The 18,026-nt window shown below is 40.0% G+C and overlaps 1 long non-coding RNA gene across 1 annotated transcript; it reads left to right on the forward strand.

Moving 5' to 3' along the window:
• Positions 1-665: 665 nt before the first annotated feature.
• On the forward strand, positions 666-16,943 carry LOC116438135. The gene is made up of 3 exons (XR_004237605.1): positions 666-675; positions 2,954-2,956; positions 16,855-16,943. It is a non-coding gene; the product is annotated as an uncharacterized LOC116438135 (long non-coding RNA).
• The last annotated feature ends 1,083 nt before the right edge of the window (positions 16,944-18,026 follow it).

Genomic DNA, 18,026 nt, shown 5'->3' on the forward strand with positions numbered 1-18,026 from the left:
CATAATAATTTAGATTAAATTATTAATATTATACTATTAGCCATCCATTGAGTTCAATCAAAATTTATTCTTCCTATATTTACTTTTTAACCTGCACATTCTGTTTAGGTCTTCATTTCTTGGTGGCATTTACTATCAAAAGAGCCAAAATGGTGTCAGAAAGATATTTTTGTGTATTTCTGACTTAGCCGAAGCAGGAAACACTGAAAATAGTGCAAGAGGTTCAAGTATCTCATGTAATTTCCAGTTTGGCTGACCAAAGAGCTGGGTTGATCATACAGTCTGAATCACTAAACAGAGTGTGATTATCACTCATTGTTAGTAGCAAGTTGCACTCTTGTTAAACAATCATTGACTCATTTAGTTGACACAATTAGAGATTTTAAATAGTTCTTGTTGTGGCAGTTGCACCTCCATGGTTATGAAATTGTTTGTGACTTGCTCTGCTTGACTGCTTGTTTTTCATTGCTTGAGATGGGTGATTTTTTACTGGATGCAATCCGGTACTGTTTACTCCTTTTATGTGAATGACTGATATTTTGAAATTTCTGAATGGGGATCTGATCTGCAATATGTGTTATCAGATGGACAGTAGGCTGTTCTGAAGCTGATGAAAGTTCTTGAATGCATTAACGTATTAATTGTGACCCCATAAATCACAGATAAATAAGGTCTGTTATTAGAGACCTTCCAGTTCTCATATTCCAGACAGTCTTTGGAGACACCACCAGCACCAGAACTTATCTCTGCTTATCTGAATTGCAAAGCCCATTCTGCACCTCAGTGGAAATAATTTGTGCTTCCATTTTATCTATCCTGGAGAAATGGAGTGGAGCACTTTACTCTGCAGGAGTGAGCCAGCACCAGATGAGAAGCTCTGTGCTCCTGTCTGGATGGCATGCTTTGATGTTTGCCAGATGCTTGGTCAGGTTATGGTAACCTGGTCAGGTTACGGTAAAAGCAAGTAAAAGCATTTTATTTACAAAATCCAAACACAGCCAAAGTGGTTACAGAAGAAACAAGGATTACTAGAAATAAAAGTAAACCATGCATGTATTTTCTTTTCCAGGGCTTTCCTTGAAGTCTGGTTGCTGCTAGCAAGCTGTTTAATCAGTCTCCAAATCTCTGGCACACATGGCAGTCTTTAAATCTTATATAGAATATTGTAGTTGCACGGGCAAAGGGGCATTTTCTATCCAGTGTCTTCTTGGGTTAATCAAGGATTCATTCAAACTCATATCCTTTGCTCTTCCAACCCTTTTCCTTTTGAAGCGAAAACATAAACCTTTTCTTACTTGGAAGACAGATTTGACATACTTATGCCAGGATTCTTAACCACCCTTGTGCTTAATTAAACAACTAATAAGTTATCCACCTCTATAATCCATCAACTTTTCATTGTGGCCAGTGGATATTAATAAACTTTTCACAGCATTTCACACATAGTTCTTCATGAAGAACATGCAACTTAACAACAATGCTTGCATGCAAACACCAAAATATATTTCATGCCTGTGGCTCATTGCAGGCCCTTATTTGTGGTATGAGCAGATTAGATCTGCCAATAATCAATAATATTAGGAAGATAATTCCAGGTGTCTGACCCTCTAGGATCTTTTCTGGGCGTACTTACATGCTGGCATGAGTACACCATGGTTTTCAAATCTGTCTCTGTTACAAACTGGGTAGTTCCTTCTTGTGGTTGAGACCTCTTGGAGGAAAAAACTGCCACCCATGGTACTACAAGCAGTTCAGCAACCTGACAGAGCATCCCACAGGTGCTCAGAAAGGAAGGCCTTGCACAAGGAAGCTGGTGTTTAGTGAACTTATGGCCATGGTATCTGGAGGCAGGCAATAATTGATAAACTTGGAGTGTGCACCAGACTACCATCACATGTGGCAGCGTTAGGGGTATGCTCAGTATCACAGTTCATTCAGCACTGTTGACTCTAAAGTTCAAGCACAAGAAGTCTAGTAGATTTTTGCTCTATGTTCTCGCAAACTCATGATGAAAGGAATACAGATAATAAAGTATGTATCTGTTGTCATTTATGGATATGGGCTTTTTTGGTTGTGGAAAGGACCGGCTAATGACAGCCAAGTTATTGTGTTTTTTAGTGTCTTCGTTAATCATTTGCACTTCAGCTGTCCTTATGAAGTTGTATGCACTTTGTTTTTGCAGACTACATACAGAAGGGACCTTAAGCAAACTGGTACCTTTCATAATAAGCCTCTGCTAGCCTTTAAAATGCAGTGATTCATCTGATGGATCATTTAAATTGACTTCAATAAACAGAGATTTCCAGTAAAACATGAAAATGTAAATGGGAAAGCTCAATCAGCACCCTAGAGTTTTCCAAAATGGAAGAACATAATTTTATGTGTTTTCACCTGTAGCATAGCATCTCCTGGAAATATCAGGAGCTATAACAGTAGAAAAAGTTACAGATCATATCTTTATTCTAACTTTCTCACATATAAGAATTATATCATTATAATTTAGAATCAAAATATGACTGAGCAGTGAATTTGCCTGGATGGTTGGCCACTGTCTTTCCTATAGGGGGGTGAAAGAGTTATTTTAAAATTCTGGTTGGTTTTTTGTTTGGTTTTTTCTGTTTGCTTGGTTGGTTGGTTGGTTTTTTTGTTTGTTTGTTTTGTTTCTAAAACTTATGTAACTATTCACAGCTAAACATGGAGAGTGTGAAGAGTATAAATTCTGAACATCAAGAGGACCATTAAATTGTGATTTATTTTTGCTATCATATATTAAAACTTCAGCTCACTGCAAACTTGCAGTTTGAGCTTTGCTGTTGCTGAAATGGCAGGATAGAGACTTGCACTCATCACCAGTGTCCTCCTCACTGTGCTGGACCCAGAAACAGGACTCATCTCCTGAGCAAGAACATCTCTTTATTCCACCTCATCATGATAATCCAGTCAAAGAAGTCAGCCTGTGCTCTGCCAATCTGTCATCCATTACCACATATAATGAATATACCTGATTTTGGTGACATGTATTTTGCTGATTCTGCTGTCCTTCAGTTCATCCATCTCTGGCATTAAACCTTTGGACAACTTCTAATCTACTTACTCAAGGATCTAAGAACTCAGAGGAATTGACTATGAAACTTTCTGCCTCAGCTCTCTGACAAAGCACAGCAGCTCATTTTTCAGTTGCATTACACTGGCATGTAAATACACAGAGGGTGACCAGGGAAACTGGGACCTTGCTGCCTCTGCAGATTCCAGAGTGGCTGTTTGCAGAGGTCCCATATGGTGCTCTCTGGCTGATATTTGTTGCCAGTGATGTCTGAGCACAAAATGTAAATGGAAGCTAGCCTATATTACTGAGACTGGAAGGCGTATTTTATATAAATTCAGTCAAAATGTCCTCAGAAATAATCTGTTAGTTCTTGCAGTTCTTTGTGCAGCACTGGTTGCCTTTATCTGGGTTTGGTATTATTCTGACTGTGTCAGATGATGAAAAAATGAACAGGCTGCACATGCAGCACCTCCACTGCTGCACTTTTTGTGTGCTTCGAAATGGGCAGCATGCCCAAGAATACTGCAGCACATCCATGCAGTCAGTGGCCAAGCCTCTCGCCACATACTACTGCATTAGATTTGAGGTACATTCTCCGGTACTTTGCTTTGTTCTCTGTGGTCAAGCTCATTTTCATCTACTAGGTTTAGTCTTAGGTAGCAGTGGAAAAAACAAAGAAAGAAGCTTTTTTTTTTCCCTGGCCATATCAAATGAATATAGAGGGCCAAATTATCAGCAAGGAAAAGACCAGCAAAGACAATTAAGCTAAGAGTTTGATCTAATACACCTAATAGAAACTTGATCCTGGGAAGCGGATAATGGTGATCCTGCTTAATGGGAGGAAATTAATAATTTGAATCATATTTTGTACCAAAATAATGTGGTTCAATAAAGAAAAAAAGCTTATGTTATTAAATCAACTGAATTATTTGTAAAGAGGTTAACTGAAATAGTGTATTACAGTTCAGTTTCAATTGATCAGATTTCAGGGTTAGGCGGGCTGTGTTTCTGTATGGTCTTTCACACAGCCCAGCCTGCGGTTTTTGATAAGGACAGTTAGGCCTGCCTAGCTGAGTTTTAGCTACTGGTGTCTCTTCTCCCTCACCTGTGGAAAGTGGTTCTGCACCTTAGCGCGAACTAAGACATACATGTGTCTATGTCCCTAGACATACAGACAAGTCCTCTTTTTCCAGCATAGGTCAGAGGTGGGATTGATCCCTCAGCTTCAGTGTGACAGCAGCAGGGCTGTACTGCCCCTGTGCCACAGCATTTTGCAGCCTCATGGATTCATCCCACACTGTCTATACCTCTGCAGCTGCTGCAGTGACCATCCCCAGCACCAGTCCAACCAGCAGAGAAACTTGTCCTGTTTTCTCCAAAGTAGGAACAAGATACAAAGGTGTGAGGTGACAGCTCCGTCTCTTCATGTCCTCAGTCTGAGAGTCTCTGACTGTCTGATCACAGTTTCTTTCCCCTGTTTTGTGAAATATGTACAGTAGTGACTGTACAAGACAGACAAGGTCTGATCTTGCTTTCTTCTGCTTTTCAGTTCTGAGCAAGATGCAAGTTGAAAGGTTAAGCATGTGGAGTATTTTAAGAGTTTCAGAAAGGTTGAGCTGCATGTGACATCCAGCCCTTCCGGTAAATATTTCATAAACCAGTAAGATGAAAATCATGCAGAGGCTTCAAAGTTTTTAAAAATTAAAATATTTGGACTGCACATTCTATGGGAAATTAAAAACTGGGATATTGTTATGATTCAGCTTAATGGTTTTAAACACCTATGGACCTATTTTGGATGCTGGGTGACTTCACATTGAAAATCTGTGATCTTTCTAGATTTTTTAGACAGTATTTTGCTAATAAGAAAATTTGTGATCACACCAGAAACTGTAGTTATGGTAGTTCTTCATAGAAAAGATATTCAAATTTACTATTTCCTTTAGTAAAATAATGACTAAATCCAAGGATCTTTTTCAGTTTTGAAAAAAACCCAGTTTTCAGAAATGCCAAGAAACTACTCAGAATATTAGACACTTTTTTCTTATGTATAAAAACACAGTTTGGGAGGCAGGATCTGCTTCAAAGTGGACTTCAAAGGGACTTTGAAATTGTCCTTTTGTTTGCCATTTTATGAACACTGAAGAACATCCTCTTTGATGCTTTTCTTTGGAAATACTAGGATTGTTTTTTCCTACCTGACACTAGTTGATTATGTCTACCTAGTTAGTAAAGTTAGATCAGTGTTATATACTGAAGTGAATCAATGAACCATTTTGACACTCAGTTTCATTGTTCTTCATTACCCTGGAAGAACCTCTAAGGAGTTTTTAGGAATTTTACAGGGACCCATTATGCCTTAGTTGAAGTGGCAAAAATGTCACATATTGTATTGGAGCAGTTAAACAGTCAAAACCAAAGCATTGTGGATAGTCCAACAAAAAGTCAGGTTTCCTGTCAAATTGCTCAATTGTATTCTCTTTAGTCCATCATGACATCATCATTCAACAGTTCCCCTGTCATCACACAATCTTGGAAGAAAGACAGAACCTGAATTTATATTGCAAAAAAACAAGCCAAGTAAAAGGAAGACTTGCGTTTGTTTGGGAAAAAGAAAAAACAAAAACAAACCAAACATGTTTCAGAACAGCTTTATCTGTTACAAAGACACAAAAGGCTGCTTAGGTCCAATTCTTGCTTTTTTCTACCACTGGAGAATTCCAAATGGCATGCGGTTTTTCCCATACGAAGTGCCCTGACTGTGGAATGAAAGCTGTATATCATGCATGGGCAAAGGCACAGTGAAGTCAGTGAGCTCTGTGTGGGTGTGCAATAGATCACAGCCCAAAGAACTATATTTCAGGGCCTGCTCAGGGACTGTGTTGCAACGAGGTCTGGGGATGAGGGTGTGCTGGATGCTTCCTGCCTTTGATCACTGCAGATCTGCAGTGGCTGCCAAGCCTGAACAAAGAGGCAGAGCTGATGCAGACCAAAGTCTCAGAGGCCAGCTGCAGAGACCAGAATTATGAGAATTTGGGAAATTCTCAGTATTTTTTTCTTTAGGCATAGGAACTGGGCAAATAAAACTAGCAACTGCTGTGACAACAGAAGGTGGCCAAAGGAAAGAAGATGCAAATCAAAAAAACCTGGCTACCGAAGCTGAGCTAGTTTTCTGGCTGAAATTGTGAAAGTATAAAAACTAAGGAATGTGTCCCACAGAAGAAAACACTTGAAAACTACGATCGTAGGCTGGAGATCATGGTGAGTTTTGAATGGAGATTTGAAAACATGGTAAGGCCAAAAGGGAAAATTCCACAGAGACACAGTGGAATTGTAACAGCTCTTGATCTAAAGCACCTAAGAGCACCCCATGAAGGGTGCTGTTATATTTTAGCAAAACAAAAAAATCTGGCCCACTGCCCCTGTAATGACTTTTATAAAATATACTATCACTTTTTGTATTCACAGTTTTCAGTCAAAATGTCTAGATGGCCAATTTAAATACTCGCCTCTTGTGCCAGTATTGTCAATAAAAGTAGCCCTTTTCGCTCCTAATTTACCCTTCATTAGAAATGTTTGGACAGCAAGCATAGTCATTATATTCATTCAGCTTTCATTTTCCTAGATTAGTCAAGACTTTCTTTTTCTAGTGTCTTCAGCTGAGAGTTGAATACCTCTGACCACCTTAACAGTCAGCCCCCCAGTTTGCTCTTTTTGAAACTTTATTGAACATGGCTTCCTGGAGTACAAATAAGCAAATTGTCATCAGTATCTTGCTCAATTAAAAAAAAAATCTTTCTAGATAAATCCTGGCAAATATCTTTCTTTTTGTTATAAATGCATTATTTTGATATTTTACTGATGTCCTATGCTCAACTCATATCAGTGTTTTTTCTCCTCTCAAGATATTCCTAGCCAATCACAAGCCTCTCTTCTTTGGTCATGTATTATATTCCCAGGTCTTATGGCATGTCTTGGAAATAATTAATTTCCACCCATCTGTTACTCTAGTAAAGTATGTAGTTTGTTCTTGTACATGTTCTCACCTTTTGAGTTGAGTTTTTGATGCAAATATTTAACAGGGTCTCTGTGGTAGCCTGTTAACCCACTGATTCTGTCATGCCATGTTCTCCCTGTTCCCCGCCCTAGCCTTGACCACTCCCTTGGTTTCTCCCTATTGGCTCCTGTACCCCAACCCCGCCCAGGGACCACCCCTGGGCCCCTGACAAAATCACTGCACACCCAGACCGCAAGGTCTCTCTCTTTGCCTCTGAGGGCGCTGGGACAAGATGTGAATAAAGCCATCTTACCACCCTCGTGGGAGACCCTTCTCTACCTTCTTCATTACCACTGCGTTGTAACACTGCTGGCTGCCGGAGCCACATCGTGGGGCTGTCTGAAGTGGACTCTGGGATGCGACCAGTCGCACTGCCCTAGGTAACCCCCGCTGTGCTCTCAGGGAGCTGCAGCCTGCTAGGCAGAGTGAAGTGGTCATGCGGCTGAGCAGAAAAAACTCCACTAGCATTCAGACAAGTATCTTCTCTTTGAAATGTACCAGCTGTCATTTTCACTTTAACATTTCCAGTCCGGTATGTTTGCTAAAAAGTACAGCCTCTAGCTCTTTTCTCCTGTCTTCCACACTCTTCCCTTCTGCTGCCAAATCAGCTTCCTATCTAGCAGCACTCTTGTCTTGCTTTGGTTCCTTTACCACAAATCCTTGTTCTCCTGCCCTTCTTCTAACCAGAAGCTCAATCCACCCCCACAGTTACTTCTCATATGGCTTCATGGTAGTTGACTGTGTTGGGTGGAAATCCTCTCCTGCCCTACTTTTGATGATCCCTGTGTTATGGAGTTCCTGCTTTCTGCATCAACCAGCTCTCTTATCCGCACCTGAAAAACCTGAAATTTGTTCTTGAACAACTTTCAGCACATCCATCACCCACTTCTCTCATCATGTTGACTGTTTCAAAGATGGCAAATTATGATATTGCCCATCAGATGAGCTGCCTATCCACCAACAGATGTCTTATCCTTCCCTCATCAGCAGACTGTTTTTCATCAATTCTGTTCCTTTAGTCCACTTCCATACCCAGTGATCTGTTTCTGTCCCTTTTTTTGCATTTCAGGCAAGTTCTTTTCCATTTGCTGAAAAGTTAAACTCACTTGTTGCTGATCTGAAAGAGTACTGGTCTCTTCTGATCTGTTTTTATGTTCATGCTCCTTCTTCCCAAACTTATATCCTGTTTTGTTATGGCCCTTTAGGCAGAAATCCTATCAGGTAGCTCATTATAATTATCACCTTTTTAAATTAAAATCTCTGGACCAAAACAAGTTTTTGTGAAACTCTGCAGTGCTGTTAGCACTTGAGCAAAAGCAATCTAAAGAGACAGAGGTCAAGCTCTCAGAATCAGGGTGAATATCTTCATTATTACTTCTTCAAGTGAGAAAAATATGAATCCAAGTATTGTCTCCAGACCACTGAGACAGCAGGCTCAGTCATAACATCCCAGTGGCAAAATCAGAAACCTATGAAGTTGTAAATACAAGCTTCTAAAGAGCATGTGACTCAGAGCTGATGCAAAGATTTCTAATATCCTGGGTGAATAGGCAGTGTGGTTTCAGCAACATTCCTTCTAGATCCACTTCAAGTTTAAGGCTCCAAACTAGAAATGCCACTAGGAGAGAAAGAATAAAGCTTTGTGGAGTAAATGCACCTTTCAAGGAGGACTGACTTTTGAATGCAATATGGTAAACTATTCCAGTACCTCGAATAATGTTGCCTTATTCTTCTTTCTTTGATGTGCTGTCATGCTTCTTGTCGCTCTGGAGAGTACGACATCCAGCATGTATTTAGTCTAATTAAAACAAGTCATCGTTACTTGAGGAATATCTACTTAAGGAACATCTATTTAGGAAGAGAAATTATTGTGGTTTATACCTTTATTAATATTTCATCTCAGTCTAGAAATCTTGATGTTGGAGCTGTAAAAAGCACCTAGATAAGGCAGTGACTCAGCTGGCAAAGTTTCCAAAAGACCCAGGCTGTGATATCCCCAGACAAGAACAGTCATTCTAAAATAAATATTAAAAAACAATTAAAAAAGCCACTGGATAATATTCACTCTTATTTAGGTAAAATTTCTGACCAATTTGAGAGATTAAACTTCTGATTTTGAATGTGATCAAGGCAGCTCATGCCTTTTAAAAGGAGTTACATACCTCGTTTAGAGGAACTTAAACTTCACTCAAAAATAAAAAAGGGAACCTAACGTATGGTTAGATAACTTATGGTTAACTTACCTCAATCCCATGTTAGGCAAAATCAAACTGAAGCAATTTTTATTTGAGCTGTGGTATGCATCCTGAAATTATGCTATCTTTCGCCCTTCAGGAGTAAACTTCTGTAAAAAAGATCTATTTGAAAGGCAAAAGCATGAATTCTTTCTCTGGCTCTGAAATTTGTTTGAAGAGACCACTTTTTGGCAGAAAGTGCATTTCTGTGAAAAAACAAAATATATGGCATTTAAGTAGGTCAGCATTTTTTGGACAATGGAAGTGCACAGGGGACACCTTTATGTCTTTCCTTATCACCATCAGGAGTGACATGTTTGGACATAATGCTTGGAAATGACAGTAGGTGCTGGGGCATACATTGGCTGCCACAGACATAGGCAGCCACCCCTGCTCCTATCACCAGAATGTGGAAACAGAGGCAAAAGAAAAAACCCTAATCATCAAGAAGTTATAAAAAGAGTAAATTAAAGCAAACACTCAAAACAAAAGATGGCCTCTGCTATAAGTTCCAAAGGTCATGGTTGTTAGCACAATGGAGGAAAGAAATCCTTTCTAGGATAGAAGATAATAGAGGTAATTTGCTTTATTAATCTTCGGCCCTCATTGCAAATTGATTCTAGATACATCTGTTCATTGAATGAAGAAAAAAAGTGTATTTTGAGTGGTTTAGAAGCTGTTATTAAGCTTCACTCTAACATATCAAGGCACTGCTAATTTCTTATGGTTGACAGGACTACAGAGTTCTGCTATTCAAAAAATAAATGTCCTGGACCTCTCTTTGTTGCTTTGTTTCTAAGGATGAGAGTTGAAGTTTTTTCTTTTATAAAACCCAAATATTACACCAATACATAATTATTTTATTCATGCTAAATGATCATTTTAAACTCTGTTGAGTACTTAGAAGTGCTGGAGGCATTATTTCTAGTTTGTGTGAAGGAAGCACATTGTCTTTTGCCTTGTTACGATGCAGACCCAGACAGAGGGTGGTGGCTGTAGGGTTGCAGCTAGTGATGGGTAATTCATACAGTGCACATAAAGCCCCACTCTCACTTGAGTAACAGATCTCAGACACACTGGCATGAACTTGGGGATCTGTCCAAAGATTTTGGAGAAACAAAGCAGAACAAGTAAGAGAAGTCTGGGGTAGTGTAATAAACCTTCATGTAAACACAACTCTCCTTCAGCTGCATCTGAGCACAGTCAGAGTCAGTTCAGGTATTTCTGCCTGTGTCCATGTCCTGTCATATGGGTGACTCAAGCTACCTCTGGAACAAAGCTTCAGGATAGAAGCGTCACCTAACCAGGCTGACGAAAATGCTGGGTTATTGGCAGCTGAGGTGTCTCAGATGCTGTCAGTGCTGGGAAACAACCCCTGCTTCTCTTCCTCGGTCAGGACAGGATGACTGGAGGCCTCAGCCTGAAGTGACTGATGGACATGCTGTTCCCTTCTTTTTAATTAAAGATGTTTTAAGAGACCATGGTAATGGAATTTATACTTACGCAATCACTAGATTTAATTTATACAAAGAGCCTCTCTCTCGGGAAAAATGTGGCAAATAAAATAGCAACAATAGGAAGGCTTTTGACTGCAAGATGTGAAAGGTCTGGATTAGAGGTTTCAAATGAGAAATAACTGGGAGCTTTTCTTTCTGGTTTTGAGAAATATCCTCAGGAATTGTACAGGCTGGTGTGAAGACTTGGAAACAGAGTTCACTGGCAAATGACAAGAGTCTCAAGATCTCTCCAGGTCTGCCTAGGGAAAACTTCTTGCAGGTTCTTGTATTCAAAGCAGAAGGCAGCCAAAAGGAAGGGAAGGAGCACAGTGCTAGAAACTGCACTCTGATTATGGAGATTTTCCCAAAGGGACCTCATTCAGTGAGCCATGTCTGAACCAGAGGAGAGAGGAGACAGATTGCTTCATCTGTCAGAAGCCAGTATCCTAGGGATAAGACCAGGAAAGCTTCAAGCAGCCAACAGTAGTTCTCCAGGGCTTAGCCAGATAAGCCAAGCTAGCAGGAACTGGCCCTGCTCCAATAATTAGGTGTTAGAGAGAATAGTAGCGACATTATGTACATGGTTTCCTAGTCCTCTCCTATCCCAGATTTTTGAGGTCCAGCTCAGACCTGGTGTGACCTCAAACAGAATCCATCCTGGCCAGGTCTCAGCTCTGTCCACTGCATAAAATCAGCCCAGCTTTCAAATGCCTTCATAGTCAATAAGTGTAAGAGCAGCAACTTAGGGTGTCATGGCAATTCACTTTTTCTAAGGTAGGAAGGAAGGAAGAGAGGAGGAAGGGAAGGAACACAACTCAGAGAGATACCTTTGCTTGGGCACCAGAGGATGTGAACCAGAAGGTACCCTGTGTGCCAGTGCTGAAATGCCACCTTCTGAAACCTAGTGCACAGCAAATGGCATCAGCACAGGAAACTCCAGCAAACTGGTCTCTGATGCTTCCTTTGAATTTTCATTTGCTGTGGTGGACAGCATCACAGAGAAAAATAGAATCAGCTAAAGCTATTTTCTTGGCTTCCTTCCAGCTATGCTAACCTTGATGCTGAGTCACATATTAATGTTTCTTTAACCAGAATGGCACCAAAGTAGCCATTTGTTCCTTGCTGTCACAGCAGAGTGCTTCCAGAGGCTAGATTTAAACCTTTTATTCCCAGGAAAATTATCTGAGGGTGGTTTCAGTGGCAGTGTGGAAGCAGAGAGCTGATACTGCTCTCCATAAAACAGACACCAGAGTCAGTCCCATGTTAAACCTCAATGCTTAGAAGATATTATCAGCTTGACACAGTTTGGTGTTATTTTCTTGCTGTGCAGATTGACTTTAGCAGTTTGACATTTAAGTTGTATTTTGTAGCATTTATCCATATCCAAGCACATTTGCTTTTACCCATCCAGCTATTTTCCCACTGAAAACACTGCCTTTGAGCCTGCTATATTTACCAAAATCCAAGATAACACTGCATCTAGCACAGGCTTACAAATTATCTAGTCTGATTAAAAAAAAAAAAAAAAACAAACTTAAATCTGTGTCTACTACAAACGAAAGCACACAACAACATCAACAAGTGTAGAAAAATAAAGAAATCCCAGAGGGAATTACTGCAGCAAATAGTACTGATTTCTCCTGTGGAGAGCTCTTTACTCTGAAACCTAACATGGTATGTTCTCAGAAAGGTGCTCTTCCATAGTAATGTAAGCTATCCTGTGTCTATGATATCTACGTATCTACACAAATACCTTTGCAGCAAAATTGAAACCGTGGTATTTTTTGGAAATGGAATTTACATTTATGCAAAAATACTTTTATCTGTACATGAAAAAGCAAGAAAGGAAAAACATCATGGTAAGAAGACAGAAAAAAGTGGATTTACATTGTTCAATCACAAAAGAAGCTAAAGAGTTAGTACAGATCTCATGTAACATCTCTTTGAGTCGTGAGGTTCCTAATGACTTTGGTGAGCATAGCAAACACCTCAAACAGAATGGATTTTAGAAAACTCCCAGGTGACACCAGGGAAGTACCTTCTACACTTCCTTTCAGCAAAGTGGAAGCATTTAATCTCTACTGGCACAGAGAGACAGAGTGCACTACAGTGCAAGTATGAATACCACTCCTTGAACACCTGCATTTCCTTCAGACACGTAGGTGCTTTTTCCGTGAGAGATGCTGGACATCTTGCAGGCTGGGGTAGGATAGCTTGATGGCCTGGTGAGCATTTCAGCTCTCCACAAAGTCCCCCACTGGTGCCAGCACAGGAGGACATAGTAGCCAAATGGCAGGTGTCCCAGCCCGATGATTTTTTTTGCAGATTTGAAATGAAGCTGCAAATGCATAGTCACAATATTTTTCAGTTGCAAAGAGGTATTTGGAGATTAAGGATCAACAGCTTCCTGTATCCCACATTTATAATGCATAAAAATGTTGCTCCTGTATCACCAGCAGTGTGCAGAATGAGCTTGTTTTTGTAACTCATCTGAAATGATTGCTTTAGTATTCAAGGAATAGTTATCCTTAAAATGCACAGATCAGCCAATATTAGGTTAAGATCCAGATTATATTATTCTTAGAGCATGAGGCACCATATTTGTGTAGCTTAATATGAGCTGCTTTTAGATACTGAATACTTCTTGCTCTCTGTCTCCTCTTTTTCTTTCAAAACAGATTTCTTATTGAGAAAGGGGGGACAAAGTGTGCAGGGCCTGACTGGCATGTGCAATGAAACTGTGTTCATTGCTGTAGAAGGAAGGAGACGGGCAAAAACCAAACAAACAGAAAGACAAAGCAACATGAAAGAGAAGCAAGAAACAGAAAAACAAAGGAGTAATGGAAAACAGGACTGGCCAGCACCCCACATTCCCTTATCTTTGCAACAAGCAGTTCATAAACTGTATGCACTTCACACAAACAAGGAGGGACCCAAAATAGAGATGCAGTAAACAGGAGAAACAACATCCCACTCACAGTACTCTTGGGGACAGCTGCCATAGGAGCAGTTTCCAGTGACTTCAGGGGCATTTGTTTGTGCACAGCTGATGTCTCAGAAGGAGAAATGTGGCAGGGAGAAAGTGTCAGTCATAACTTCTCCAATTATGCAGCAAAAATAGCTATCTAAAAATATGCCAGGATCCCTAAAAATTCCCCCCTCACTCCCCTCGTTCTTGTAATATCCAGCAATATCACTCACAGCCTGTTGGGCTGCCCCTGAGGCAGGAGCCCTCAGAAACAGGCCTGCCTCCAAAACAGCTGCTTTTGGTATGCATTGCAACTCTTTTAAACGAAAATGCTCTAATTCAGCTACCACAGGAAAGGAATAATGTGAGACATCTCCACATGACCTTATGAATCAGTTTTGTTGGGATGCTGGGACTGGTACCAGCTCCTCATCCCCTCCATTGTTTCTGGCCACAAGCAAAGGCCGCATCATTAAAAGTGCTGCTCCTTAAATTTCTTCTCACTTAGGTTCCCTTTTTGAAAGCCTAGCTTGTCAGCTTTGCTCGCTTACCAAAAATAAATGCAACTGAAGCAAAAGTCATTGCTAATGCCCCTCCTGCACTGCCTACCCATGCCTTGTCTGACTTATGTTACTTGCAGGGGGATAAAAGCCCCACACTGTGGCTGGTAGTTTTCTCTCCAGCGGACTCAAGGGGAAAAACAACATTGGCTTAAGAATGAGATCAGTTATTCTATTCCTTGGTCTAATACAAAAAAAAAAATGTAAAAGGTAAATAATTTTATAAAATTGTTCATATTTGCTTTAAATAATGATAAACAATTTTTTCTGCTTTTCTTTTTCTCTTCTTTGTCTCTTTTTATTTTTCTCTTATTTTTCTTTTCTTTTCTTCTTTTCTCTTTTCTTTTCTTTTCTTTTCTTTTCTTTTCTTTTCTTTTCTTTTCTTTTCTTTTTCTTTTTCTTTTCTTTTTTCTTTTTTCTTTTTTTCTGTTTTTGTTTTTTTTGTTTGGTTTTGGTTTTGGTTGGCTTTTTCTTTTTTTTCTCTTCTCCTTCTCCTTTTCATTTTTCTTTTGTTCCTTTGTCTTTTTCTTTTCCATTTTTTAAAAATTAGGGTAATATTCCTAACCTGGAATATTCCTTTTGTGCAGAACCAGGAACACCCTGATTATTTTCCCAACTTCAAGACTTTATGGAGGAACTCCACAGACAGGATTCATTTGGAAGAAAGGGTGATGCTGTTCCACAGTTCTGCACAGGACAGAAGTAAGGGTCCACTTTTGGTATATTGACCTGCAGCAAGATTCAGCAGCAAGAAGATGCTGGATTGACTTGTTAGAAGGCGGGGGGGGGGGTTGGGGTGTATTCCTTGGTAATGTATTCAGAGTGCAAAAAATCTCCTTGTTACAGAAGCAGTGATGTAATCGAAGCCCAGCTCACTTATTCACCTTAGGCTTTGCCTGCAGGTGTGCTATTTCACTGGCAAACCAACACCAACGTCTGTATTTCCCCACACATGCAGGTAAGCGTTTATACACCCTTGCCTCTTAAGAAAAGATTCAGCCTTGAAAATGAGTCATTACTTGAGGAGTCTTGCTCTTTTCAGGAGCCCCTCAGAGAGGGCAGATGCTTTTATGCTTTCAGTAACATTGTCACTCCTTCCAGGTTTCTGCAGGATCCTGTTCGTGTTAAGTGGGTCTTCCAGTGATTAATGAATCATATTTCTCTGAACTGAAAGTAGTTGGCGTTTCTTCTGTGCAGCTCCTGAAAAAGTGCCAAAGAACCTCATTGCTCCACTTTACATAGCTTGACTATATTTAGTATGTGCTATATCACAAACTCTAATATAGCCTGTGAATCTTGCCTTTTGTTCAAGAGATGCCGACTGTTGTCTCAAATGGCGACACGTTAACATGTCTTCACATCTCCTGGATTTCAACTTCATTTCTTTCTTCCTAAACCTTCAGTACTGTGTCCAGCACAACAGCAAGGTTCATGTACTGTTTGGAATACAGGAGAGAACTCTAGTAAGACTTTTTTATTAAAAGGCATATTAAGAATCATCTTGGCAGTCTTCTTCCCCACAGTTTTTTTTCTGTTTATTCAGAGGAGATAAGTGAGCTGTTAAGATGTGAATTAGCTTCTTCATTGAACTGGGATAGTTTTTGAGGGCAATCAGTACTTGCTGGTTTACCACTTGCTGTTTTGTGGTGTTTCATAATAAAGAGATCTCATTTTTGAAAAAAGGAAGCAAAAAATGTGCTTGAAAACATGAAAATTGGGAGATTTTTCACCATAATTCTTTTTTTTTTTAAATACATTACATTTATTGGTGAAAATTGAATCATTTTGTGGGAATGTGTTCAGACTCCTATGGAACTCCAATGGAAAGCAGGCAATCTTTCTGTTTATTTAGAAATCTGAACTTGACATATTTCTTGCTGCATTTTGGAAAAGTTGCCATTGTGCTACTAAACACCAACAAGTTCTCTTGTCATTAGCCGAAATATCCCAGAGCCCAGTGATCCCAAATTAAGAAACTAGCATTTCAAAGGTCTTGTAGATGTGGTCTGGAAATTCACAGTTTATTATGTTTTAGTCTTTAGAAGCTTTGAATGTTTTAAAAAGATGGAAGTTATTGTGATTTCTGGAATCTGGAAATTTTCAAAAGGCAGTTCTGTCATGCCTTGCATGACTTTGAGTAGGACTGTTCATAGATTATAGAGTGGTTTGGGTTGGAAGGAAACCTAAAGATCAGCTAGTTCAAATTCCTACACCACAGGCAGGGACACCTTCCACTAGACCAGGGTGCTCAATGTCCCATCCAGCCTGGCACTGATCACTTCCAGGGATGAGGCATCCACAGCCTCTCTAGACAATCTGTTCCACTGCCTCATCACCCTTTCAGTAAAGAATTTCCTCTTAATATCCAAGTTTAATCTACCCTCTTTCAGTTTAAAGCCAACCCTCCTATTGTAAAAAGTCCCTTTTCTGCTTTTCTGTATACTTTTATGTACCTTTTAGGTACTGGAAGGCTGCTCTGAGGTCACCCTGAAGTCTTCTCTTCTCCAGGCTGAACAACCCCAACTTTCCAGCCTGTCCTCATAGAAGTGCTCCAGCCTTCTGATCTTCTTGGCCTACCTCTGCACTTGCTCCAAAGTGTCCATGCCTTGTACTGAGGACCGCAGAGGTGGATGCAGTGCTACAGGTGGGGTCTCACGTGGTTAGAGAAGAGGGGTACAATCCTGATGCCCACACTGCTCTGGATGCAGCTCAGGATGTAGCTGGCCCCCTGGGCTGAGGGTGCAGGTTGCCAGGTCGTGTCCAGCCTCTCATCCACAAGCAGGAAGTCAGATTTGCTGTTGGAGTCTGAACTATCGCTAGAAAGGTAGGTTCTGACTGACTCAGTTTAAACCTCATGCTAATTTGCAGATTCCAAGACCAAACAATAGAGGTTCATGGGTTACAATCTACATTTTCCAAAACTCATCCCTGAGGTGTGTCTTTTAAACACTCCATTTAAGAAAATCAGATTTTCAGAGAACTTTTGAAGGCTGAGGAAAATTCCTTATATCTATAGAAACTTTGAACTTCTATATTTAATTAAAATTATAAGCTGAGGCACGTGACTTCAAAAGGTATTATCTTATGTAACTTTTTAAGGTCATATATTAGCTATGGCTGAGAGAAGGTCTGGAAGGGTGGACCATATGGTGCAATAATTTAGGATCCAACTTGCTGGTTTTTATATGAGGGGAGAGAGCTAGTTAAGCACAATTTAGTACATTTTACAGTTTTTACTGTTTGTATGTGGAATTTATGAAAGATCTTCCCAGAAATGGGTTCACAGAGAGAGATTCCCAACATGGCACATTTGGAAATTACCTTGAAAATAATTACTGTGACAAAATTAGAAGCTCTGCTAAGAAACTTAACAGCATATTTCAGCAGCTGGCACTGTCTTCTGATATATTGGAAGTTCAAAACCTCAAAATTATGCTCACAGTTGGAAGTTGATCCTTTCCAGTTGCTCCCAACTTCTCTCTCGGAAGCATTACCATTAAAAGGGCTGTGGCAGTTTCAGCACATCTGTGCTTATGATTTTAACACCAAAATCCCTCTATTCAAATTTTATCTTTAGTAGCTGAGGAAATGAAGAAATAGAAGCAGATGTCTTATGTGAAAAAATATTACCAGAAACTTAGGAACCGGTCCAGATTCTTCGGGAA

The sequence above is a fragment of the Corvus moneduloides genome, chromosome Z (genome assembly GCF_009650955.1).
Source record: "Corvus moneduloides isolate bCorMon1 chromosome Z, bCorMon1.pri, whole genome shotgun sequence".
In the NCBI taxonomy this organism is placed as follows: Eukaryota; Metazoa; Chordata; class Aves; order Passeriformes; family Corvidae; genus Corvus; species Corvus moneduloides.